At 31.3% G+C, this 27,158-nt stretch overlaps 1 protein-coding gene across 5 annotated transcripts in view; it reads right to left on the bottom strand.

The window, feature by feature from the left end:
- Positions 1-251: 251 nt before the first annotated feature.
- The window catches only part of LOC107447961 (silk gland factor 3), a 463,042-nt gene continuing 436,135 nt past the window's right edge, over positions 252-27,158 (bottom strand). For all 5 annotated transcript variants that reach the window (XR_011638030.1, XR_001584597.3, XM_071187006.1 and 2 more), the window contains one exon: positions 252-420. The gene's annotated coding sequence lies outside the window, so the exon portion shown is untranslated. The remainder of the gene's footprint in view (positions 421-27,158) is intronic.

The raw sequence follows: 27,158 nt of genomic DNA, 5'->3' as shown, positions 1-27,158 counted from the left end.
ATTTTTTTTTACCAGGATAAGTTAAAAAAGTTTTAAATCTGTAACAAAGTTTCCTTTATTTATTTGCTTATTTCTCGTGAAAATTATGCTTGTTTGTTTTGGAAACTAAATTGTCATTTATTGATATTTATATTAGAAAAATTATTTTATATTTAGCTTCATTTTCTAATCAATATGTTTACTTAAACGGAGATCGCAAACTTAAAATTCATAAATCAAAATTACTCAATATAAGAAGAAATAGAAGCAAAAAATATAAAATACGTTTATTACAATAAAAACACTTTAGTACAACATTCATAAGAAAATATTTTTTAAGTTTTAAGTCACACAAATAATGTATTTATTTATCTTATCAATAAATTTTCAGAAATAAAGCACCTCTTTCAGCTGGGCAACTTCACAAGCTTTTTTCAAAATCTGTAAAAGAGACAAAAATTAGACACGTCAAAAATATTTAAAAAAAATACTAATTAAAATAATCTTTCAAAATCTGGAGAAAGAAAATTTCTAACATAAGACTATGTTTAAAAAAATAAAAATGTTTCGTAAAAGAGGACTGAATATCATCCATCTTGCTTCTTGTTGCTAATGAGAGCTCCATGGGAAAAAAGTCATAAATCAATTGTATATCGGCTTTTTATTTGCTATCTATAGTTAACTAAAATCTTGTTATGCGTGGTTCGTTTTTATTAACGAGTTGTTCTCAGTTAAGTTGCAGAACATAACTTCGTCGACTTTTACGTAAATTACCTTAAAACCAAAAATGACTTTGCAATGTTTGGTTTTTTTCTTCTCTCAAATGTTATAATCTTTAGTTTGAAAATAGGTAATTCATATTATTGTCAAATACAAAATTATTTTTGATTTCGTATTTCATAACATCATTTTTTTAAATCTTAAACTGGGTCAAAACTATATAATCATCGAATTAGTATAAAAGCCAACGATTTTAAAGTTAAAAAAAAATGGTAAAAGAAAGACAGATTTTTCTAAAGATACTGGATGGATTTTGATTAGTAATTTTAGGTATGTTAATGCCATAGAAGTACTCATACTTTGCCAAAAGGGTTTGGTCACTAGGGGCTTCGAGGACGATTGAAAATTACAAACAAAAAATATATCTCTGTTATCATACCCCGTAATAAGTAGCAACCAGTGTGTAATTTCTACACCTTATAACGAGCAATGTGTACATTTTTAAAAAATATACGTTGTTTTCGTTAGAAATTTCTTCGTATATTTAACGTTTAAAAGCCTTCTTTCTGACAAAATGGTTTTTCTCCTCTTTTAACGGATCAAAACCGTCAGTTGAAGTTTTAATATTAGCCACGCAGTTTCGCATTCCGTAATATAGCCTATCATACTTGGTTTATATACTTGCTTAACTTATATACTTGCTCTTACTTTTTACTAATAACTTTATATTTTTGATTATCGTATAAATAAAACGGCGAGGCGACATTGTCAACTAGATGTGGTATTGAAGCGAAATTCTTACTATCACAAATTCTTTATAATAAAACACTTGAGCCGCAGTAGCTCAAGAGACCAGTGCGCAATGAAGCAATCAGGATTCGAAACCCAGTGATGACTGGTTGATACAAACTCTGTAGACATAAAATATTTGCATATGGTGCGAATATAGGTTTTTTCGTAACTTTTACATAGAAAACATGTTTCTATGTGGTTACATTTTGCTGAGACTAGAGATTTATCTTTGTTGTAAAAATTTGCTTTGTTACGGTATAAAAATAGTCTGATTTCGAATTTTCTTCGTAATTTTTATAGAAAAAACTTTTTTTTATATGGTAATAAGCCGTTGTTGTTGCGGATATACTTTGTAAATTTTACGGTTTCGTACAAGCAACCCAGATGCTGGCTTAAAACCGTAAATTGTACTGAATTTTTCTTTAACAGTGTATATTTACATTTGGTTTCGTAAAGGCACTTTGAGTACCCCCAAAGACGTAGACATTGTTTTTAAAAGTTGAGCTATATTTTATTTATAAAGTAATGATTATTTAATTAAATTTACTGAAAATTATTCAGAGTTTGGTACTTTAGTCCCTTTCATGTTAAAGGGTGCAAACTTATTTTTTTGTTAGCATTTTTGAAACCATTTAGTTAATATATTTTCTTTTTTTTTTAAGAAAAAAAATAAATAAAATAAAAAATTAGGAGCGGGAACTATTATTGAATTAGGATTGGAAATGTATAACTGAGTTAGTAGACTACATTTTTTACATTTTTAGTAGTTATGAAAAACTGGAAGACACATTAAAAAGAATACGATTAAAGACTCCTCAAATGTCTAATAAAACTAACCCGTTTTCTAATATGCGAAAGTACAATTGCGAGTGCTTTACTCCTTAGAGGGTTCGCTCCAAATGTGTACAGCAAAGTGATTTTGACATCACTCAAAAAGCTTATTATATTCACAGAATTGCAGACTTGGAAATATTTACGCATCGCTAAAATATTCACCACGCGTAAAAATTCAATCAACTCGCGGCTTGGAAGATGTCGATGCCGGCAGAAAAGTTAAAAGATGCCTCTTGAAAGCAAGGAATAAAATATAATAACTTTTCTGCTAAAGACTTAGCAACTTTCGGCACGACTTGGGGAGGGGAAGGGGACCTGCTAAAATCTTTCGTTCTTCAATGCATTCTAGGTAGCAGCGGACACCTGTAAGGTGATTTACCTACCGTTACACTTTTCCCAAACTCCCCAACTAATTAATTCACCACCTCTCCTCTTTTCCGCAATTGCTACATAGAGAAAGAGAAGCCTTTTTCAGAACAGAACATGAAATATTCATAAGTACTGGGTAATTAAGTCAGTTCTGGGACGAAGCCGCTTGACACATGTAGATGGAGCTGTAATTAACTTTAATCTGTTCTCTGGTGGGGGAAGAGTAAAACTGAAAAGGTGGAACTTAAGAAAGACCATTGTCTTTTCAACCAAAAAGACATTACCACCGGTTGATCACTGTTGTTGAGAAACCCACGGGCGCTAGGTGGCGCTGGAAGAGAATGAAAGAAGAAATCACAAAGACTTATTGACAGTGCGTCATAAATTTAGTAAAACTCTCTGGAGATATTCAGGATGGTGAGAAAACTTTCGCTTTGTCAAAGCGACGATTCTATTATCGGAAAAAGAATCGGAAGAGCTTTGACATTATTGGCTTTGTCTTAATGTTTTCAACAGGTTCTTTGGTTCTTAATTAATACAACAAACGAGGTGTTTGTTTTAATTTGAGAAAATTGACAGTGCAAATACTTTGTTGCAAAAGAACTTTTTTCTAATATAAGATTATATTTAATGTAAAATTCGGATTTATTTTTAACCAAGTTATGTCAAAAACATATTTGAACACAGATATCGAAAAATTACGATCACTTAGGTGCTTAAATATTCATAATATTTTAACGTTTTTGCGATTTCGCAAACAAATTTGGGAAACAATTTCTTCCTCGAATAACTTCTTAAAATCTTCCCCATTCTGTTTGTGCCATGTCATCATAGATCTATTACTTTTTCTTTCGCCATCAGGAGTATATATTCTAGGACTTTTTTTAAAAGATGACTATTCCATCTCCACCTTCTTTCACATGTCTCCTGGTCAGTGAATAGCACTTTGGCTCTGTTATGTAAGGCAACATAGGTCAAAAGCAACATAGGCAATTAGGTCAAAATATTTTAAATATAGTTTTTCATTCTCATACACAGTTTCTTTACTTATTGTCAAGGTTTGTTCTTCTATGGGGAAAAAAAGGCAGGTAGGCGCGACTGAGTGCGTAATTGTAGCGAAGGTGAAACTTTTTTTAGATCTAAAGAATGGAATATTATTTAAAAACAAGAGCTAAAATTAAAATTAAAAAAAAAAAAACTGTTTATATCAATTTTTGTTAATTTATTGGTTTTGAAGTAATAAAGATATTTATGCAAATGGATTTTTTTAAAACTGGAGAAGATGCCAGGGAGTCAAGGAGATAATGAAATAGAATTTCAACAAGACAATGCAAATACACTTCTTTCTGTAAAAATGAAGAGAACTCTAACTTTTGTAGATCAATTTCCAATGCTCGAAAACGTCATTAGTATTAGAGATAACAATGGAAGTTTTCAATGCTTCAATCTGAAATAAACTTCGACAAAATTATCAGCACAAAAACTGATAAGTAATCTAATAGAGAAGAATTAACTAAACCTACTGATGATGGTTTAAAACGAGGATTTAATTAAATACTTTAAACCAGACTTAAAAGTAAGCCTTACGGAGAAACTCAGAGCCACGGTATTACTTATTTTTAATTTAGTATACTTATAATAATTAACTCTGTATGAAGTTTGATAACAACGAGGTGCGTTAGTGATACTTTTTATTCTGACAATGCAGGCGGCTGAAAAAATAAAAATTTTGACACAGATTTTTTCTAAATTCTTGAAAGAAAAAGGGTGGGCATTTTTATCGAAATTTAGCAGCACAGGTAACAGGTCAATCGAAAGTAAAAGTTTATGATCATAAATGCAATTTAAATCCTGCAGCGAATGTTTCAAAAAATAAACTTTTATTTTATAATCTTCCTTGAACAGCAGACCTAATTTTGTGTTCACGACTGTCAATGTTTAACTTCGTGACTTTATAAATTTGAATCCAATCTAAAAGACAAGGAAACTCCAGGTTCAAGGTATTAAGCGAAATTAGCTTTGAGGAGGATTTTTTGATAGAACTAACCCCCATTTGCGTTACACGGAGAGAAAAAACACAAAAACCTCCCACGGTTAGCCTGATGGCTAAGAGGACTCTATCTCGTGATCCGTCTACCACTGAGAATATTTTAATTCAGCACTGTGGTCAGTGGGGACCGGGTTCGAAATTCGTATCGATCAGCCTCATTTGCTCGAACCCTAGTCACTTCATTGGGAGGCGAGCGCTCCATTCCCTGAGCCACTATGGCTCCAAAATATAAATTAGGCTTGAAAGATTACTGAAAATATTAAAATGAGCTCGTCTCTTTTAAACAGCAAAGAGCATTTGTCAATCATTAAATATCAGAAATCACCTAAACACATGAGCAAGTAATTCACGAAGATGAAGGCATTGTTTAAGTTTTGATTAAACTGTGGAGAGGTTGGAAAGTTCTTAAACTACTTTTATTTTTCTTCTTATAGCAAGAGTTCACAATCGGTGGTATGCAAATCCCTAGTGATGCGTGGAAAAGAATAAAGGAATTCAAGAGTTTTTATCTAAGCTTTCAACCAGATAATCGCTGCTTGGAAGGAAGAAAAAAAAACGCACTTTAACCAGACACATTTTGGATAAAACTTAAAAAAATAAACATATATATTTTGTAATGACTCTTCCAGTTCGGAGATTAGAAAAAGTCTGAAAATCTGTAATAAATGCCGCTCTTACATTTAAAAACATGCTCTTATTTATAGTTTTTAAGAAATAGTACAACATAAAAATTTTCCAAGTTTTAAATTTTTTCTTTCATTTTACAAAGGTTTATTGAAAGTTTTTCGGAAATGTAAATAGTACGTGGAGGCGAAAAGTTTGGTAACCGCAGTCTCATACAGCCGCCAATTAAATTTTCTCGAAAAAAGCGAACAAAACCAATTTGCTTAAAACAAAATAAGATGTAAATGTAATATACACCGAAGAGACTGCTAGCATCCGTCGTGGCATTGATTCCACAAGGTGCTGAAAGGTAGTCTGAGGTATCTGATACCAAGCGCTCACCAACTGGTCCTGCAATTCCCTCACATTGCGAGGGGGTAGCGTGGCAGCACGAATTTGGTTTTCCAAGCAGTGTTTGGTTTCCACAAATGCTCTATTGGATTAAGGTCAGGTGAATTTGGGGGCCAAGACATGACTTGAAAATCACTGGAATGTTCCTCGATGATTCGACCCTTATGACATGGTGCATTATCCTGTTGGTAAACACCATCCCCCGCAGGAAAAACTGTTGCCATGAATGGGTGAACCTGGTCTGTAACTATGTTCAAGTAGCTTACAGACGTCAGGGATTATTCTATGAGGATTATGGGTCCTAATGTGCCCCATGAAAACATTGTACCTGGGCGAGAAACCATGAAATCCTGGACGAGCCCATTGTTATAGATGGAGGGTGGTCATAATGTAATGGCTCTTCGGTGCATGTTACTGGCTCAGTGAATGAAATCATATACTGATTTTACCATAACTTGACTCTATTATAATAAGGTAGAGGAACCGCGACTCATTGCTCAATTTCAAATTAAAGCAAGACAATTTCAGTATTGTGCAGTTTTATCTCGTTTGATGTTTTATACTGTCTCTGGAAGACGAATGATCACTAGAATTATATTCCACTTAAAGAAGCCACATTCTTCCTAAAGCATTAAAAGTGGCAAAAACTATATTTTGCTTCAAATGACAGGTAAAAAAGAAAAATTCAATGTAGTGGTATACTATCTGTTTGTATCGAGGTCAGATAATATGATCCATGGCGTTCAGGTAACGACTTGATAGATTAAATAAAAAAAAGAAGTAATTAACGGGGTATTTAAAACTGAAATAATCACACAAGAAATTTTCTGTCATTGATATTTGTGCCCGGGCACATTTCTTACTTCTTAATTTCCATTTAACGTCTTATATAATAAATAAATTTTTTTACCGATAATCAAGTGGATTATATTTGCTAATAAAGAAGAGAAAAACTTAATTAGTACAAAATTTCACTCAAAAAATCAATATGGAAAAAGTTTAACATTAATGGCAAAAGATGGTTCACAGTCGTATCTAGAAATTTATTGAATTTTTAATTGCCACATAATTGAGAAAATAAAAAATAAAAAATAGCTTTCTAAAAGGTAAATAAATTGATTATTCTATTATGTAACCATAACTGATAATTTTTCAGATAAGGTCCAATTTAATTTTTATTAAGAGTCTTGATGAAGGTCTTATTTTATTTTTTCTTAGTATCATGTATTTATTTATTATATAAAGTTTGTATAAGTAAAGAAAAATCAAGGATATTCGAAAAACGCATGTTTTCGTAAATTTCGATACTTCAGAGAAATTTTTTTATAAACACTATTTAATGTTTTAAAATGGATACCTATTTAAAAAAAATTGGCACAAAACTGTGGAATGAGAAAGCTGAGCTCCAACGCTCAGAATTTTTTCTTCTTTTTAAAATATTCAGAAAAAAATCATCTTTCTTTATTTTCGTCAAAGTAGAAAGGAAGAAAAAAAATTTCTGACGTCACAGTAAAAATCAAAATATATTAAATATCCGTTAAAGTAAGAGGAAGAAGAAATATCCTTTACTTTCAGAGCATTTCTTTCTTTTTTTTGTTTTACTTTACGAACGGCAAATTAAGGGAGAGTTATTTTGAGCTGCTTACATAGTTCGAATTCCCCCACAAAACTTTAGCTAGGGATCTTCAAAATAAAATAATAATCATAAAAAAATATGCTCCCCCTTCACTTTTCTCTGCACCCTTTTCTTTTGACCATAGAAAATTTTTCCGGAAAAATAATGCGCCAGGAAAAAGAGGAGATGAAGAGAAAGAAAGAAAGAATGCCTTCATTTATATTCTGCTATGCGCTTTTGTTAGAAGATGGAGAAATAAGAGAGGAGAAATATATATTTATAAAAAATAAAAACAAAAGAGGAAGAAATAATGGTAAACAAAAATAAACAAAAAATAAGGAATTAATTTCATATTAGAGAGCGTCATTTGAAATTCGTATTATACTGTGGTTGGTTGGAGTAAATTCACCAAAATAATTTAATTTCAATTGTTTCCAACAATAAAATTCTATTCTATAATATTGATTCCATGCTAGTATTTTTATGGAATATTTAGTGAAATATTTGAGAGTGTATTTTCAGCATTCAGTTTTTTGATTATCGTCGGGTAATTACGCATAGTTAAGGAATTTATACTATGAACTCTATATTTAACATTTAAAAAAAAAAAAAAAAATTAGAATATAGTTTTCATTAAAAAATTTGTACAAATGAACACATTAAATAACTTTCTATCTGATGATTGGATTTTAGCGTACTATGACTCAATTTTATTCGATCGAGGACCTAAGCTTAAATCTGCTAATTAGTGTGCGCAAACGATATTTCAAGTTTATAAGTAATTTACGATTTAAACGATACTTTTATAAATTACTCTGGGAACTGGGCCCGTATAGCCTGGTTAGTAGGGCGCTGGGCTCTTATTCGTGAGAACGGGAGATCGAATCGTAGTAAATGGTGACCGGTGCATGTTAAATTAGTCGGGTCACAAAGCCCTCCATGTTTTCGTTAAAAATTATACCTCTGGGGGTGCTGGATTGGAGATTGATCGTACTCTGGTTCAGGTCAAAATTAACATCTGCGGATGAATGAATGGGTCCACCCTATAAAGGGGTGAGATTTATGGGTGTGGCAGAAGTCAATTCTTGGCCATAGATGGCGCCACTGGAAGACAAGAACGTTCGCATCCTCAGTGTCTTAATGGCCTACGCCAACAACAACAACTCTGAGAACTTGGGATTCCATTCAGCCAATGACCACGATAGATATGTTCGTTATCAAGAATTCGAGAAATTATCAATTTCTGTACATTGTTGTAATGTTGGGCATAAATTCAATTTCGACAACGTCAAAAGCATTCCAACCTGTGCTCATGTGATACTTTAGAATCTTGTTTTTTTCATATGAATGCCGATTCCCTTGTAAATGACATTAATTCCTCACCACCTCTCCATAATACATGGAAATGCATTTTACCCTGATTTCCCTACACTGTGGTTTTTCTTGTTCTGTTTTTCATCCTTTTTCTCTCTCGGTTACTGTGGTTTTTCTTGTTTTGTTTCTCAACTTTATTTTTTCCATTTTTCTTTGGCGTCATTGCGATTTTTTTTTTTTAAAAATTTTGAATAATTTTTGTTTTTTTCACTCACTTCTGGTGAGTCTTGAAAATAGGTGCCTACTTTTTAAGCACTTTAAACATGACGAATGTTATTTTCTATTTGTATATACACTCTATAACAAAAAAGTCGACGCACCAAGAAGCAATCATCCGATTGCTTTGAAATTTCGTGTGCATGAATGTTTTGAACAGATCAGGCTGGAATGATGCCGACTGGGGACGTATAGTCTTTAGCGACGAATCCCGCTTCCAACTGTGTCCTGACGATCATCGAAGACGTGTTTGGAGACGCACAGGGCAGAGGGGGGATCCTGCCTTCACTATTGCACGCCATACCGGCCCTCAACAAGGCATTATGGTCTGGGGGCCATTTCCTTTGACAGCCGGACCCCTTTGGTCGTCATTAGAGGTACACTTACTGCACAGCAGTACGTCGACGACATCCTAAGACCTGTTTTGCTACCGTTTCTTTTGCAGCGCCCTGGGCTGGTTTTTCAGCAGGACAATGCCAAACCACATACGGCACGTGTTGCTATGAACTGTCTGCAAGCTTTTCAAACTCTTCCTTGGCCTGCCAGATCACCCGATCTCTCTCCCATCGAGCATGTATGGGATATGATGGGAAGGCGCTTGCATCTGGCACGGAATGTTGATGACCTCGTTCGACAATTGGATCGAATTTGGCAGGAAATACCGCAAGAGACCATCCGGGAGCTTTATCGGTCTAAGCCACGCCGTGTGGCAGCTTGTATCCAGGCTAGAGGCGGGGCAACACCTTATTGAACTTTTTACTGTAACTCTGCAATAAATTATTCAATTGTTCTGATATTTTAATTATTTACTATTCTGTACATTGTCTTTCTATCCACCAATTTTCGTTTCAATCGGGCAACTCCCTCTTGGTGCGTCGATTTTTTTTGCTATAGAGTGTATTTTTGAAGAAAATTAAGTTTTTATCCAGGTAATATCCTATCGCTACAATTTCTTGAGGTTATTTATTTAATATTGGGACCATATTTTCTAGATTTCATTTTTTTTATTTTTTGAACTGCACGTTACGTGAGTGAACCAAAGATAATAATAATAATAAGTAGAATAATTATCAAATGATTTGATGATTATTCTACTTATTATTATTATTGATTGAATGTTCAAGATGAATGATTTAATGTTCAAGTAATTTGAAAAAATTTTTTGTAGACATTTTCAACGACAATTTTGTATAAAGGTGTCTGAATCCCCCTTGTCAGTTTCCCTTCATTGTGGGTTTGTCGATTATAAACATAGATATTCAATTAAATTTTTTTTTTTCATCAGCGCTAAACCGTATGATCTCAACGGCCGATTCTGATCACCAAAACGGGAAATTATGCGACCAAAAGATGACTCAAAAATACTCAAAATATTGCTTTGGATAGAAAATGCGTTGTTTTTCGAGTAGATTTTCATTTTTAATAATTCTCAACTATCTCTCAGTCCTTAATTTTTCATCTTTCATTGGCAAAATTGAAACACAAATGGCATCCTATTTAAATCTTGCGAGAACTTTTAGACAAATTTTAATTACCGGTAAGCAAAATCAATTTCATTTCTTACTTACTAAAATATTACGCATTTAATCAAGTCAAGTATTTTAAAGTTTTTACCCTAATGTAATCATCAATTTACAATACGAAACTCATTCATATAATTTTTAATAGGCAAAATCTCGTCATATATTCTTTTGAACAAGAAGTAGTATATCTTTGGAGTGGAAGAGGAAGCTCCCGAAAAAGCAGGATAATCACTCACCAAACCTGCATATGGATGAGGAAGAGCAAACGGAGACTCAGCACTTCCACTTTCTACCCCTTGACCCGGAAGTAATGAATGAGGAAGAGAAAAGGGAAGATGCGGGGACACATATATATACACACACAACTTCATCATAATTTTCTTTCCTTCGATGAAATATGACTTCCTGAGGAATCCCTGCCTCGTTTGGAGTAAGGGAAGTGGGGGGAGAAACAAAAAAATGACAATAGCCCTCCTATCTTCCACCCTATAAAGATACTGTGGAAACGAGAAGGGCTTGTTTTCTGAAAAAGGGGGGTGATGACCGAAAATAGGCGTGTGTGCTTAAGCGTGGGTGGAACGAATGGTCATTGAGTTATATGTGTGGCCTTTTGGAATGGGGGGACACGTCACCCTAGACATGGTCTTCAAACAACTATAATAACAAAGTCAAACGGCAGGAGGGCTTTATATGAGAAACGAGGCTTAATGACTAAGATGATTTAGTGATTGGACTTATATATCTCTGTAATCTGATGTTGATAGAAGTTTTAGTAAGATTTCGTGACTTTAGATATCAATCAATGTTGATCCTCTTTCAGCCTTAATTAAGGAACTCTTTTTTGCAAGGGAGTTATTTATTATTTTTTAAAGAATTAAGTAAATAAAAATATACGACTTAGGACAGTAATTTTGTAAAAAGACAAAGATGATATTGCTAATTAATTAGTCGTAAGGCAAATTATATGTACTGTTATTCAAAATCCTATTAGAAAACATTATTTAGTTTTGGGGATTATGATCCTTACGTACAGTCCGCAAAATATAAAGTTAAACCTTGAATAATCTTTGATCTAATGATCAGATTTTCAAATCTCAATTTTAATGATTCGAGAGTCTTACTTTGAATTAATGTGAATTAATAAGTACAGACGATATTTTAAATTACGAAATTAGGTAAAAAAAATGTGCTTTCTCTGAATAAACATGCCTTATTTTCTTTCGGAGGATTTAGATTCTTGACCATTAAAATATGGGAGGCAACCTGGAAATTAATGTCCCTATAGTTTGGTCAGAAAAGCGGTTGACAGTTTGCACCCCTTAATATTAATTATACCTTTTGCATATTTCCCTATATCTGCAGAATTTTGAAAGCGATTCGAATAATTTTTGCATGCAATTTTTAAAATCCATGTATCAAAAATAATTCCATATAAAAAAGCAATTTTTAATAATTATTTATTATTTTATTTGATGATAGTTAATTTTTTTTAACTTAACTTAAATTAATTTAAAATACCATCTGCACTAACTAATTAGCGCATTTAAGCTATTAAAAATGAATCCCAGTATATGAAAATCTGATCATTACATCAAAAGTTATTTAGTTAGTTCATTTTTTATTTTTATTCTGATCAAATCAAAATAACTTTAAATCTCTGATATTTAAAGGGTGATTATAATTTACTATAAAATGCACGTAACTGAAATAAACAAGATAAAAACAATTCTTATTATGACAATAAAATAATTCTTGACTTTTTGAAAACACTTGACAAGTATATCTGAATTTGTAACAAACAAATAGAAATAATAACAACCAGTAGATGGTCACATTTATACGGACGCAAAGTGAGCTTGACCGTAGTATAACTGTTTCTAGAATCATGCGTAGATAAATTTTATTTAACTGAAATCATAATAAGGTACAACAGAACAAGATGAAGATGAAGTATAAGTATTTGTTTCAAATAAAGATACATATATATTATTATAATGTATAATATAAAAGTATTTTTCTAAATAATAATTTTGTTACAATTTTTAATTTTTTAAATTATACACAAATTAGGCAAAAAGAAATATTGAATTATTTGGATCAATCATGAATTTTGATTGAAAATGTTGCTATCCGAATATACAAAAAAAAAAAAAAAAAAAAAAAAANCTCTGTCTCAAAAAAAAAATAATAATAATAATTATTAATATTTATATGTAAGCAATATATGATGAGTTAAAAAAAAAACAAAGTTCTCTTTATTGATATACTTTCTTACAAAGGTATTAAACAATAATCAGGAATTCGGAAAATATGGAAGCAAACCAAACTTAAAATCAGTTATTCGTTACATTGAAAAGCAATTTATGTGGTGCCAACATTTCGTCAATTCAGGCATTTACAGGGCAGATTTGTTGGCCACTTCCTCAGGGGCACCATAATAGGTGGGTCAACGTTGCTCCCACAGTAAGGACAGATAGTACATAAAATGAAAGAACATCTATGCCTTGCCTGGGATTCGAACCCAGAAGTGTTTATAAAGTTGATAGTGAAGGAAAAAAAAAGAGTCCCAGAATCAATCCTTATCATAACAATGCGTTAATTGATTTCTTAAGAACTATTAACACTAGGTTGAGAAATAATTTGCGTTAAAATTTTTTGTGTTTTAATTTTCATTTCAACGTCGGCGTTGAACACATGATTCATAAAAAAAAATTGCATCGGCCTGGAATCGAACCTGGGGCCCCGTGACAGGCAAGAACTCCACCACTGAACTTTCGATGCTACAGTAACGTTTGTGAAGTTAATTGTGAAACCAGATTCCTAGAATCAATCATACCTTAACAATGTGTCAATTGATTCCTTAATAAATATTAAAACTAAGTCGAGGAATAATTTCCTTTAGAAATTTATGTGTTTTATTTTATGGCGTTAGACAGCTGATTCGTAACAAAATGTTTGCAGCGGTCGGGAAACGAACTCGGTCACATGCGTTGCAAAGCGAGCATTCTACTACTGAGACACCGATGCACCATCAACGATTATGAAGTCAAATGCGAAACTAGAGTCCCAAAATCAATCCATACCCAAACAACGTCTTAATTGGTTTCTTAATTATTATTAAAACTGGATGGTGAAATAATTTACTTTAATTGAATCGAATAAAAATGGCTGTGAAAAGTTTGTTTTTAATTTGCATACTACCCATCTTTAAAAGTGATACAAATTCCAATTGTTCCTTAAATGCGAATGAATGAACTGCATAATTGGAAACAATTTATACTAAACTAAAAGATCTAAATGTTTCTATTTCCACTAAAAAATAATGACAGGGGCATCCCATTTGTCACGCCCCGGCGCGGAGACGCTAGTTGTAGAAATTGAAAGAGGGTAGAGGGCTAAATTAAGGTGGCTGTGAGCAGGTGTGAATGCGGCCTTGTTTGACTTGTCTCCGCACTCAGCCATTTCATTAGCATACAATCTCGGTTGTCCATTGATTCAATCAAGGGGATTACTCGCTTTCTCTGCCCTCTTTTGAAACGTCGCTCCCATCTCCCAATTTTTTTTAAAACAACTCTTATAAAAGAAGATAAAAAAAAGAAGCTGGGGCTTTTTAATCCAAATTGAACTCAAACAAAAGGAAATTCCCCCCTTTTTCTGCGTTTGATCGCTTAGAGATTTTGCAGATTTACTGGACAATGAATTGAGACGTATTTAATAAATAAAAAAATGTTGGCGGTTTTATTTACAAAAATTATGATTAAAATTGTATTTAGAATACTGGGCAAATTCTAAATTGAATATCAAACATGTGACGTAAAAAAATTATTTTTAAGGTTTTTTTTTAGAAATTTAATTAATTATTTATTTATTTACATTGACTGAAGCCAAACTGGTGTTTACTTAAAAACTGGTGATAAAAAAAAAGCTGTATAGTTTACAAGAATAATAGACAAATTTTAAGGTTTTAATCACCTCTTACCAAAAGAATGCTGCTCCGCTATTTATTACATAAATTTTTTCTTCTTTAAATGTCCTATTATGACGAATCTAGGTTTGAATGCTTTAAAACTTTCAAACTGATCAGAAGAATAAGGGAATTTTTAAAGCAGATTAAGGTTAACCTTCATTTGAATAATAGAGCATCAGAAATAGGACATTAAATTTATGAAATATAGAAAATAAATCTTAGGTCAGAATAATCAGAGAAATCGGAGTCTCAGATCAGAGAAAAGGAGTCTGAGCCCTCCTTTCTCTGCTAATAACATTTTCCTTCATTAGCCCTCTAAGCATGTGAAAAGGTGAAAGAGATGTTTGTTGGCTGCCGACAGGGTTCGAACCAAGGAACTCCTTGGTCGTAGTTCTAATTACTATGGTGAAAAGTGTACGAACCCGAGTAGATGAAATAAGAAGATTCATGTAAATAGCGATCTCGTCGTCACACGAGATTTAGAAGCCATTTGACCGTAAATGAAGTCACCATTTCAGTTCGGGTTTTCACGATCTAGAACCAGGCGATATGCTAGTTGCAGGAATTAATATATCTATGGTTTATGACCTTTGCGTCAATGGTAAGTTGAATCAAGAGGAAATGTGGAACGAGGCAAAGTAGTGGGTAATGGTGCTGCCATCTGTCGAGAGAAAAATAGTTGCCAGTTCAAGTGTCTGTAGTCACCAATGCAGAGGGTTGAGGGCTGTTCGTTGGATGTTCGATGTCGGCAGGGCTCGATCCAATGACTTTCGTCGTTGTAGCTAGATGCTTTTACCATCGTGGAAATGGGTGTACAACCTCAATACGTAGTGACCGCCGAAAGTCTGAAATATGGAATATTGTACAAGTGCCCCGTTTTCACATGCCATAATAAGGCAGTTTAGAGTTTCAGTTTCTTTCTAAAATCAATTTCCTAGTACTGAGCAACTTTAGAATATCTAATTTTTTTTATTTATTATTTTACTTTAATTAAAATCCATAATATGATAAAAATTCTCCAGAATTCACTTTTAAAGAATGAAACAAAAAATGATTTTTAAATAATGATTTTTTTCTAATTGATATGAACTATTTTCCCCGCCATCCCCTCACGCTGACACTATTGCCACAGTGCCATTAAGGTTATCATAATTGATAGATAATTTTGTCTTGTGAAAACGAAAATTTTTAATATAATAATAATAATTTTTTTTTAAATCAAATTTCTGGACTAAATATTATAATTAAAAATAGATTTTTTGATTTTTGACTAAACATTATTATTGTATTCTCAATATTGCAATGAAACTTTTTATGTTACGTAAAATCTTTAAGTTAAAACTTTTTATATTACGTTACTTTTTATCTACATAGTAGATTGCTAATTTAAGATTATGCAAATTCAAATAGATATTATGTTTTCAAGAAGATATCAAATATTTTTCTCGCCATCTCGTCACGCTGACACTATTGAAACAGTGTCTCTAAAGTTATCATAATTGATAGATAATTTGGTTTTGTGAAAACGAGAATTTTTAGTATAATGACAAATTTTATTTTGAAATCAAATTTCTTGACTAAATATTATAATTAAAAATAGATTTTTCGACTAAATATTATTATTGTCTTCTAAATATTGCAATGAAGCTTTTTATATTACGTTATTATACGAATTTGAATATTAATTTACATTTGAAAAACAAATCCTTAAAATAAACCTAGGAGATCAATAGCTGCGTATTTTGTTATAAGACATAATTATTATCGATCAAAATCATCAAGGGGAATTTTTTTTTCTTCCGTGAAACGTTTGTAACGTCAAAAGTAGATTGTTAACTGACTAAAATTTAAAAAAAAAAAAAAAGTTTGAAGAATTTCTAGGAAGAAGATTTAGATAAAGGAGAAAAATATTTTTTTTTTTTCCTTCTCATCTTTCTTTTCTATCTGAGCGCTCTTCAATCTTTTTCTCGCCTCGGTCGAAGAAGCGAGAAACGAAATCAGTCTTTACTAGGCAAAGAAACAAAATGTCGCATAAAAAATGAAGAAAGGAAGAAAAAATGAACCAAGAAGAAATTTTTCAATGGGGGGATGAAATTTTATCATGAAAAAAGCGGCATAAGTCGCCGCTTCGCCGAATGAAATGTAAAAAGGCGTGCCTATGTCACATCCAGAAGAACTCATTAACACCAAATTTGCTCACTTTTTCGATTTTTTTTCTCTTATTCATTAGCTAAATTGAAATCTGAGTAGTCGTTTTTTTGTACGTTACAATTATTTGTAAGTCATTTTAGTGAGACATAAAAATAATACGAAAAATGAAAAGGAGATAAAATTTTATTTCAAAGAATCTATTGCAGTTTATTACAAATATTTCTGTCGCTAAGATCCATGGTAAAATGAAGTTCGTAAAAAAAGATGTTTTAAATGAGCGAAAAATCTTCTTGAAATTCGGAAATCCTTATAATATATTTCACTTTTACACATAGCAGCTATGTATTTTATCTATTTAATAGATATACAAAATATGTAAAATTAAAGACTTAGAAATATGCATTTCAATACATGTTTTCCAATACAATAAGTTTAATCTTTGAATAATAGGAACGTAAAGACAAGATATCAAATATCTTAAAAAAATCATCTCAATAATATAGTTCACTTTTATACATATCAGCTATTTTATCTATTAAAAAAATACGTGAAATTAAATAATTATAAATGATATGCTTTATAAAATAACACATATTAACTTCTACAATTTAAAAACATAAAAAGTCAATTATTAGATGAGTCATAGTTTAAATAATATAAAGAGATAAGTTATTTGCGTTTTGTTGCATAACAATTAAGTTAAATAAAATTTCCATGAAGGTTTTCCAAATTGTATATTTTCTCGAAAGTTTTAAGTAATCGTAATGATTCGTGTTATTTTTCATATTATTTATCATAGAAAAGTTATAAACAAATAGAAAACTAAAACAATAATGAAAGTATTTTTAAATGGAGAAAAATATTCTAGTAAAATTACCGTAATGACATTTCTGGTAATAATAATAATAATTAAAAAAAAAAAAAACGGACGAACACACACACACAATTTTGGTAATAAAACCAAAATATGTGGTATTTATCAACCATTCATTTGGTAATTTTTCGGTTCTTATGGTAAAGGTTTACTGAAGATTTTAGTTCTCAAAAATATAGTTCTTATTATGACACATTTAGTAAAAAAATACAAAACTGAAAAATAAATTTAACCAAATAAGTTTTAATACCATTCTCTAAGAAATCATGATAAAATTACCAAATTTTGCCATATTTACTTAATTTTATCACATCTTATAACACTATATTTTATGATTTATTTAACCAAAACAATTATCAAAGCGGTTCGGTGAAAATTACTTAGCCTTTTGGCGTTACCATAGAGTAGATACATTCCTAATTTGCTTCTTGATTATTACATTATACTATGTATATTCATAGTTTTAAGTAATAGGAGATTTAATGATATAACATACATATTTTAAAAGTAAGTTTTGATTGTTTTTTTAATTCATTGATTCATTGATCATTGGGCTTTAAACGAACAAATGATTTCTTAAGACAGTAGGTGCACATGCACTGAAGAGCCAAAACAAAACTGGTATACCTGCCTAATATCGTGTAGGGTACCCTCGAGCACGCAGAAGTGCCGCAACACGACGTGGCATGGATTCGATCAATGTGTGAAGTAGTGCTGGAGATAATTGACACCATGAATCCAGCAGGGCTTTCCATAAGTGGGAGTAAGAGGGGGCAGGGATATCTTCTGAACATCACGTTGCAAGCCATCCCAAATATATTCAATAATGTTCATGTCTGGGGATTTTGGTGGCCAGCGGCACTCTTCTGAATTTAGACACTTCCGCTGGCCACCAAAATCCCCAGACATGAACTTTATTGAACATATTTGGGATGCCTTCCAACGTGATGTTCAGAAGATATCCCCACCCCCTCTTACTCCCACTGGTTTATGGACAGCCCTGCAGGATTCATGGTGTCAATTATCTCCAGCACTACTTCACACATTGATCGAATCCATGCCACGTCGTGTTGCGGCGCTTCTGCGTACTCGCGGGTACCCTACACGATATTAGGCAGGTATACCAGTTTTTTTTGGCTCTTCAGTGTAGTTAATGAGACTACTGAAGAAATATGAATCAAAGATAAAAATGTATGTTAATTACTGATTATTTAAATTGCTTTTTCAAACTGTATTTATTAAAGCTGATAACTCTTGTACATTTAGGAAAAACTAACGTTTTAATACTTTTTTAAATTCAAAATGTTGATTACCTGTGGAATTTTAGAATTTTTATAACAGCTGTAAGCGTATATTTCCGAAATTTTTTTAATGCCTCTGCTTCTCAGCTGACACTTAATAATGATTTGTCTAACTGCTTTATTAAAGCCAAGTTCAATTTAATTATTAAAACAATATTTTTCTACTAACTTAGCATTAAAAAATAACTTCTAATGTAGCAATATGCCAAGCATATTTTACAAATTATTTGTAATTATTTTATAAATTTTTTGTTAAAACTTTATATTTATTATGTTTTAATATCAAATAAAATAAACATTGTTAAGATAATTTACTCAAGATAGTATGTTTAGACAAAAATTAGTTCCATTTTATTCTACTTATTTTTCTATTATATACATTTTATCTCTTTTCTTTAAATAGCAATAAATTGAATAATTAATTTTACGAACTAAAACTCGGGCAAAAATAACTTTTCTGTTAAAAAGACTACTCAAAAAGTTTTTCTCTAATTTAGCTTATATATCATTCAAAGTAAAGACAAACGTTTAAATTAAATTTTTTTTTTTTTATATACGTTCAAAAGGATGACTATGAAGCCTGATATTATAATCAGTAATTATTTCTTTTATAGTTTTTAGTGATTATGATTCCTTTACTTATTTTTATAAATTTACCACAGCATTTTTGATAAATTTATAAAAACGGCCCACACTTTTTTCTTTTATTCCCCGATATTCATTAGGTTTTTGACCAAGAAAAATCGAAACAGAGACAGACAAAAGTATTTACTACGTGTAAAAAAAAAAAAAAATCTGAACTGAGAACTGAGTAAAGGAATAAAGAATCCTAGTAATGCTATTTAGTAGATTTAAGTAGATTTAAGATTTTAGCAGACTAGAGATGCATTAGATGCCTTAGCAATCACAATCTTAAGAAACAAAATGCGATAAAAAAAAAACTAAAAGTAAAAAAACTCTTATACTTTCGTCGAAAATCTTGACTTACATGGTAAAAGTTGTTGAAAATGTCTTTTCAGTTTTCAATTACTAGTTAATTTCCAGTTTTCAATTAAACTATAGCTTGCAGCGAACAGGAAGCTTGCTTTTGTAATTTTTATTCATTTTTTTGTCTTAACAAATTTCATAGTGTATAATAAGGGCATACGTAACAAACTGCTTACTCTTTTTCTTTTTTTCTGGGCACTTTTCAAAACTATGTATGTAACTTAGTTTTTAATAACTCGTCTCTCACAATGGGGGATTTTTCTTACTGGATTAACTGAATTACAAAATCAAAATCTTAATATTTATCACAAATTTAATACTTCTGAGCAAATTAAATACTACTAGACATTGTTTTGACAATTGCAGGCTTGTGCTTGTATAGAAACTAAAATGTAAAATAAATAAGTAAATAAATAAATAAAAAATAAAAGATGTTTTATAAATAAAAGATGTTTTGTAAAAAATAAAGATGTACCCTAGCCGGCTGAACTTTATTTATTTTTTTTTTTACGTAAACAAGAATTTATATTATTGACTTGCTAATTATATGTTCTTTTTAAAAAAAAAAATTTAAAAGCGGAACTATAAAATTACTCTGTGTCATCTACCTCTACTAAATTCCGTACATGATAAAGAATTCCCGGAACAACCCATTGTGAGCCGGGAGGGGAGGGAGGTCATGTAAGTTAAGGCTTTAAAATTTCGCGATCAACTTCATGATTGAGCCAATGTGTTTAGGATTGTGCATAAGTCACCTGTACTTCATAGTCAAGCTAGTGCCCTTCAATCTAAAGCTGAGTGAACTTCCAGCTGAGGAACAAACCCCTATCCTTCGTTTTGTCTGTTCCTATTAACTATTATTTCATATATTTAGTGTAATGTTAGTAATTAAAATTTTTATTATTATAATTACCATGATTATTATTATTATTAAAATTACCATAATTATTTTTATAATTACCATTATTATTATTATTATTATTATTAAAATTACCATAATTATGATTATTATTATAATTACCATTATTATTATTACCATAATTATTATTATTATTACCATAATTATTACTATTTTAAATTTGTTTAGTAGTTGTATGACTATAGAAAAAGTCATAAACTACTAAACAAAATCTATAAAAATCAAATCGAACGTTTGCCGGTTGAGATTTTGACCAAACGAATCGAATAAATAAAAGAAAAGGAACAGTAACGAGAAAGAAGATCAACTGACAAATGATGTTTGGATAAGTTTGTGTGGTCAGTTTGAACGATTGCGTGAGGAAATTCAATCAAGTCTTGACTAAGCTTTTAGACTTTTTTATTCTATTCGTTTCGGTACAGATTTATTGGTATAAAGCTAAGAATCTAGTAGAAGTAAACCAAAGATGTATTAAGTACTACGTATTATTTCTTAAACGTCGTTAGACATCATAAAACGCGTGACAAGTGAATGCTTAATACTTTTCGACAACTTACATAGACTTATTTCTAAATTTTACTAGCAGCGAATAGTTAAATATATAATTCCAAGTGTTCAAATGTAATTGAATAGTATAAATAAATTTAACAGAAGGCATTTATTAGAAATATTGGTGGTGTTATAAAATATTCGACTTAAATTATGGTATGAAGTACCGGATTTAATTTCAGATTTTTCGTAAGAGTTAACATGTATATAACGAAAATTGGTATAGACTACATTGATTCTGAATCATGTAGAATACATATCATTAAAATTCAACCATCTAGTTTAAATTTTATTTCATTCAATGATAAAATTTTATACAGTGATAAAGTTTAATTTATGTAGTTGACAAAGGCTAACAGCTATTTTTAAGCTAATTTATTTTAGGGCTATTTCTAAGCTAAAGTATCGAGCAACATTCTATTATTTTACTCTCGTCAGAATTAGTTATTGAGTAGCAATAACACTTTTTATTGTAAAAACTGAAAAATTATAAAAAGCTGTAAGTTAATCTGAATATATTAAATTGTCTAAATCGTAATAGTTGCTTATAATTATTTAAATTTCTGCTAATTTGGAAAGGATTTGCAAATCAATCCCTACTTAGATTTCTATTTCATTTTTTTTCTATGTACATAGACTATGTAAAACTTTGATTATTTTAGTAGAATTTAACAGGAATATGAGAATATGAGACAGGAATATGAGACAGGAATATTTAGTAGAATTTAACAGGACTATGTAAAAAATTTATGATATCTATTCGTAAGGGAAAAATGTAGTTAAAAACTTATTATTTTACGTTAGAAAAACTTTATCAATAAGGTAGCACAAAATAAAATATTTAAATCGCTCTAACATAATTCCCGAACCCAGCCAAAATATTACGGAGCTTTTTCACCCCCAAACTTTTTCCCCTTTCGTCCCTGGGTAATCCAAGGCGAATCATCATACCCGATCGAAACAAATTTTCCTTTAAAGCTTAACAATATCAAAATATTTCCCCAAAGGTGCAATCGATTAGAGAAGCACATCGGATTCGTGTTAAAGGGGAGAAGAGGGATTTTCTAAAAGGAAAAAAAAAGGAGGGTGGAGATACGAGAGAAAGAATAAGACGGAATAATTTTTTCCAATGCAATAAGAATAGTTCGTGTCATGTTCCATCTGAATTTTCATCACCAAAACTGTGTGTGCACGCGCACATTTTGTTCTTTTTATTCTCCTTTTCCATGTTTCCCTCTCCTTTTGTTTCTTTTGTGCCCTAATCATTCGGATGGTTGTCTTCCCACCCGAGCGACGAACACTTCATCGGATGCTTCATTTGAGGAAACAATGAACGGTAGCGATGGGTAGCAATTCACTGAAAATCCTTTTTAGTTCCAACTGGGGACCGAAGCCAAATTGTAAAAGCCTCAAATAGAAATGGGCAGCTGAAAGAGAAGGAATAATTAAATTCCTCATCACACTCTCGAATGTCTAAGCTTGTTTTTATCCCAATGTCCATTCTGAAATCCTTGTTTTCGAACTTGAAATATAAAACTGTTTTAAAAATGTGTGCATTCAAAAAGCATCAAGATATTATCTGTAAGAAATTAGGTTTAAGTAGTTTATTTTTTAATTTTTTTATGGCAGAGTGACTTTTAATAAAAATGTGAGACTGAAATTTGTTTAATGACTCTGCACAACACGAAATATTTTTTTTTCTTAATTGAATGATTTGTAAAAATTCGTTTTACAAACTGATGAAAAATTAAAACATTGTTTGAAGAGATCAGCGTTTTAATAAAAACAATTTTAAGATTTCTTTTAATGTATTAAATCTATTGTAATAAACAAAATAAAGTATATAAGATTCATAAAGTATGACTTTAATTTTATTTATCTAAAAGTTACCCGTCTTTTAATAATTTATAGAGAAACTAAGAGATACACCCACTAACAACTTTTCAAAATATCGATTTTATTTATTTATTTTTACATTTTTTAACAGTATTTTAAACAGAAAAACGGGTTTAGCGATTTCAGCTCTAACAAGCCTAGCAAATATAACATTTGAATCTTATCTTACCAGCCTCAGCCAGCATAACAATATGGTTCCAGGCCTTCCTATTTTTAGCTTTCAACTTTCAATTTTTCACCTTCAAGGTGGTTAAATCTTTGGTAATATTGTCCAACAATTTCTTTTTCGGTCTTCCTCTTAGCCTCGAGTTCAAGTGTTTCCAATTCAAAAGTTTTCTTAGATATCTATTATAATTTCATATTTAAATGTATCAAGCCATGTTCTGGATTTAAGAAATCGAATTATATTTTTTCTTCTGATTAAAAGTTCACTATTGTTTCGTATTCTCCAATGTGCATTATTTACTGTAAAGCTTGTTTCGTATTCTCCAATGTGCATTATTTACTGTAAAGCTTGTTTCGTATTCACCAATGTGCATTATTTACTGTAAAGGGACAGATTCGCACATAAATGAGCAACATATGTAAGAGATTCGTTCATTCGCTTTAAAGAATACGTATTTTTTTTAAACATAGTTCTTCGAAGCTCTTCCCCCTAGAAAAAAAAGCCACCGTTTAAGTGCCTTACACTTGAAGTAAAGCAATAATTTTAAACTGAAATGGCATTTTGCTGTAAAGAATTATCTAGGCTTTAGAATTGACAAATAACTTAAATATTTTAAAAGTTTTTAAACTTTTTTAAAATCTTGAATTTGGCGACATTTTCCCACCTAGATGAAAATTATCAAATTCAATGTCTCATTCCTATTTGTTGCTATTTTTTATCAGCGCAAATAATATAGAATTGGAACAAGTTCTTCAGTAATTAAAATTTAGACCACAAACGCTTTTAATTTTCTCAAAACTGTGGCTTTACTGTACAATGAAGTTTTGCATCATTTTCAGAAAATGCATAGAGGGCGCTGGCGAAAGATAGTCTAAACTTAACCTAACAGTCACTCTTATGACTGTTGTAAACTCACGAAACAGTCACGAAAAATAGCATATTATTCGCAAAACAGCATCATTTCATAAAGTTAGAGAGCCTTTCAGAAACAGCCTTATGCTTCATTTGCAATTAAGTATTTGATACATTTGAGCAATATATTTAAATAAATGTTTCTTCATTCTATTTGTTATATGCTGCTATTAGGTTTAAGTTTATTTTCATTTTTTAAAATTATCATTAAAGAAAAAAATGAGGAACTCAGAACAAAATCGATGGAATTTGAGATATACGCGATATAGAGCTCAATAAATTTTTACGTAGCAAAAAAATTATATACCGAGAAAAAGTTGCATTTATTATACCAATACATATTAAAAATTGTGTTTAAAGCATTTAAAATATTTAGTTTAATAAGAAAAACCCAAAAGTTCACTCAAAGGGTTTTGTGAGCTTCTTTAAGTGTGCTTCTTACTCAAACAAATTTCTTAAAAAATTACGATTTTGGCGCCGTTCAAACATTACGTAAGCACCAAACGGAGGGTGGGGTTGAAGATTTGCTTGTTTTTGCAGACAAGAGTGGAGGAAAGGTAAGAGCAGTGCTTACATAAGGAATCAAAATCGTTTAATTGATCCCTTAATCACTTCGGATAAATTTCAAACTTGGAATAGCATTCGGAGAAGAGAAGAGTTGGAAAAAAATTTCTCAAAAGAGTTTCAGAGATTCAGAGTTTTGACCACAGAAGAGAAACTCAAAGGATTCCTTAAGATTATTCCACTCACACTTTCATGAAATGAATAAAAACGTAAGTTCTGCTTCGAGCACAGTTGCATCTTTTATTTGAATTTAATCCTAAAATTAGATTATTAAAATGAAAGTCAAAGTTAAAGCGAAAAACTAAGATGGAAGTGGTACAGCGATATTCTTACGTAATCATGGAGGAGTTTTAAATTTGCTTGTTTTTGCTGACAAGTGGGTGGGGAAGTTCAAAACAGCAAAAATATCATTTCGTAATAGTTGACTGACTCCTTTCTACAGGAGAATATTCAAACGAAATGAGCAACTTGAACAATTTAAAAACTGGCCCAGATAAATCTGCCCAAAAAAGCACCACCATTCAAACAACAGATTATAAACATTTTTAAATCATAAATGTTTGACTCTTTTGACTGAAATAAAAAATTGCTTTTCTGCAACATCTAAATTGTTTCTAAAATGAAATGTATATTTTAACAATTCAAAAGTGTATTAGTAAATGAAACAGTTGAAGTAATGGCGATGAATAATCTGTTGTTTAGAAAAGCCTGAGAAAGGCAAAGGGACTTAAAGGAAGAGTCCATGAGAAGGAATTTTGAAGTCGCAGGGGGGCTGAAGGAAGGCGTTTATTGCGGCTTGTCAATTCTCGGGCATCGATCCAACCACGTGTTATGAAATAACAGTTGCGGTGGCTCGCGCGTGATCCGCATCCATTACGATCCCGCATCGATCGGATGGAAGAAGTAATACGCAATTGAGACGTCGCAAAGTGTAAGTCAAGAACTACGCCACTGACCTGCTTTTTACCTCCCTTTGCAACAATCTTGCTTTACGTTGTGTTTTGCCAGTGGACATTTTATTTGTTGCATAAATGGGAGGCCAACACATTGTTGAAAGAATTCCTCAGTCTATGACTTTGAATTAAGAAGAGTGATGTACATCACAAGTAGTTTTGCAGTTTTTTTTTTAAATAACATAATCACAAGCGAGTTTGCGTTTGAGACTTAAAATGTTACACTTTTAACACAAACTCCCAATGGGAATTCGAGTTAGTTAGCCAATGTGCTAATCAGCCTGAAATCCACACACAAATACTTCAAATTCTTCCTTAACGTGTTACTTTCCTGGCTCTAAAGAGAATGCTAATTCGCGGGAGAAACTTTTCATGGTAAATTTTGTTTAACCTCCTATGCTTATTTAAAGAAAAGTGAGTTCAGGCAAACCTAGACTAAACTATGAATTTTCGAATGCTGAAAAATGCTATTATCAAAATATCGGCTGGCAAACAAATTGTGGAAGGATTTTTTTCCCCACAGCGTAATCCTGTGATGTTTTGAAAACATTGCAGAGATTCCAACTGTTTCGGACTCAACGAAATATTTAAAAAATAGCACAGAACTTTAACTAAAATTTTTAGATTTCTATTTAATCTTGTCAACTTTTTAACTCAACTTGCCAAGACTTAACACGGCATAACTGTAACAAAGTAGAGTTTCATACAAGCCTTTGAATTCTTTAAAAATAGTGGTGAGTAAAAACCTTATAAACCTAATTTAATAACCAAGAATCATGTATTAAAACACAACCAATAGCAAATATTTATCCACGGTCCGGAGCAAGTTGGAATCTTTGACACCGTTTCAGCACATAAAGTTTCATGGTTTACTCTATGTTTTAATGGGGGTTTACCTGCTTGGTTTTTCTAAATTTTAAATTACATATGTAAGTAAAAGAGTATTTGTCATGAAAGGTTTCTCTCGAGGTATAGCGTCCTCTTAACACGTGAATGTCGAAATGTTGATTTCAAAATTTCTGAATAAAATACTAATTATTTTTGTCAAACGCTTTTTACGTATTTTTGTCGTATTCTGTCACAGTGGACTTGGGTAGAAATTTTGTATTATGGTATCAATTCTACTCGTGAACTTTGTATTACTACTATTATCACAAGGCTCTTCACGTCTTTCGCTTTAGTGTCTGTGAGAGTGAATTTTTGTGATAAAAAGTTCGACCCCTTTTTGATTAGCTAGACCACTCAAATTTGTACTGGAGTTCTGTGCCTGATCAAAATGCAAGTTTCAATCCTTACCTGATCACTGCATTTTACATCCCCAAAATTTCCAGTAGAGTGTTTAAATCTTATCTCTGAATCTGATGATAATGCAAGTTTTAGTTGTTGTCTTCTCACAAAAAGCAGAATTAGTTATTTTTTTATATAACATAATA

This window comes from Parasteatoda tepidariorum, chromosome 1, assembly GCF_043381705.1.
Source record: "Parasteatoda tepidariorum isolate YZ-2023 chromosome 1, CAS_Ptep_4.0, whole genome shotgun sequence".
NCBI classification, from domain to species: domain Eukaryota; kingdom Metazoa; phylum Arthropoda; class Arachnida; order Araneae; family Theridiidae; genus Parasteatoda; species Parasteatoda tepidariorum.
This window is presented reverse-complemented; position numbering and strand designations above follow the sequence as displayed.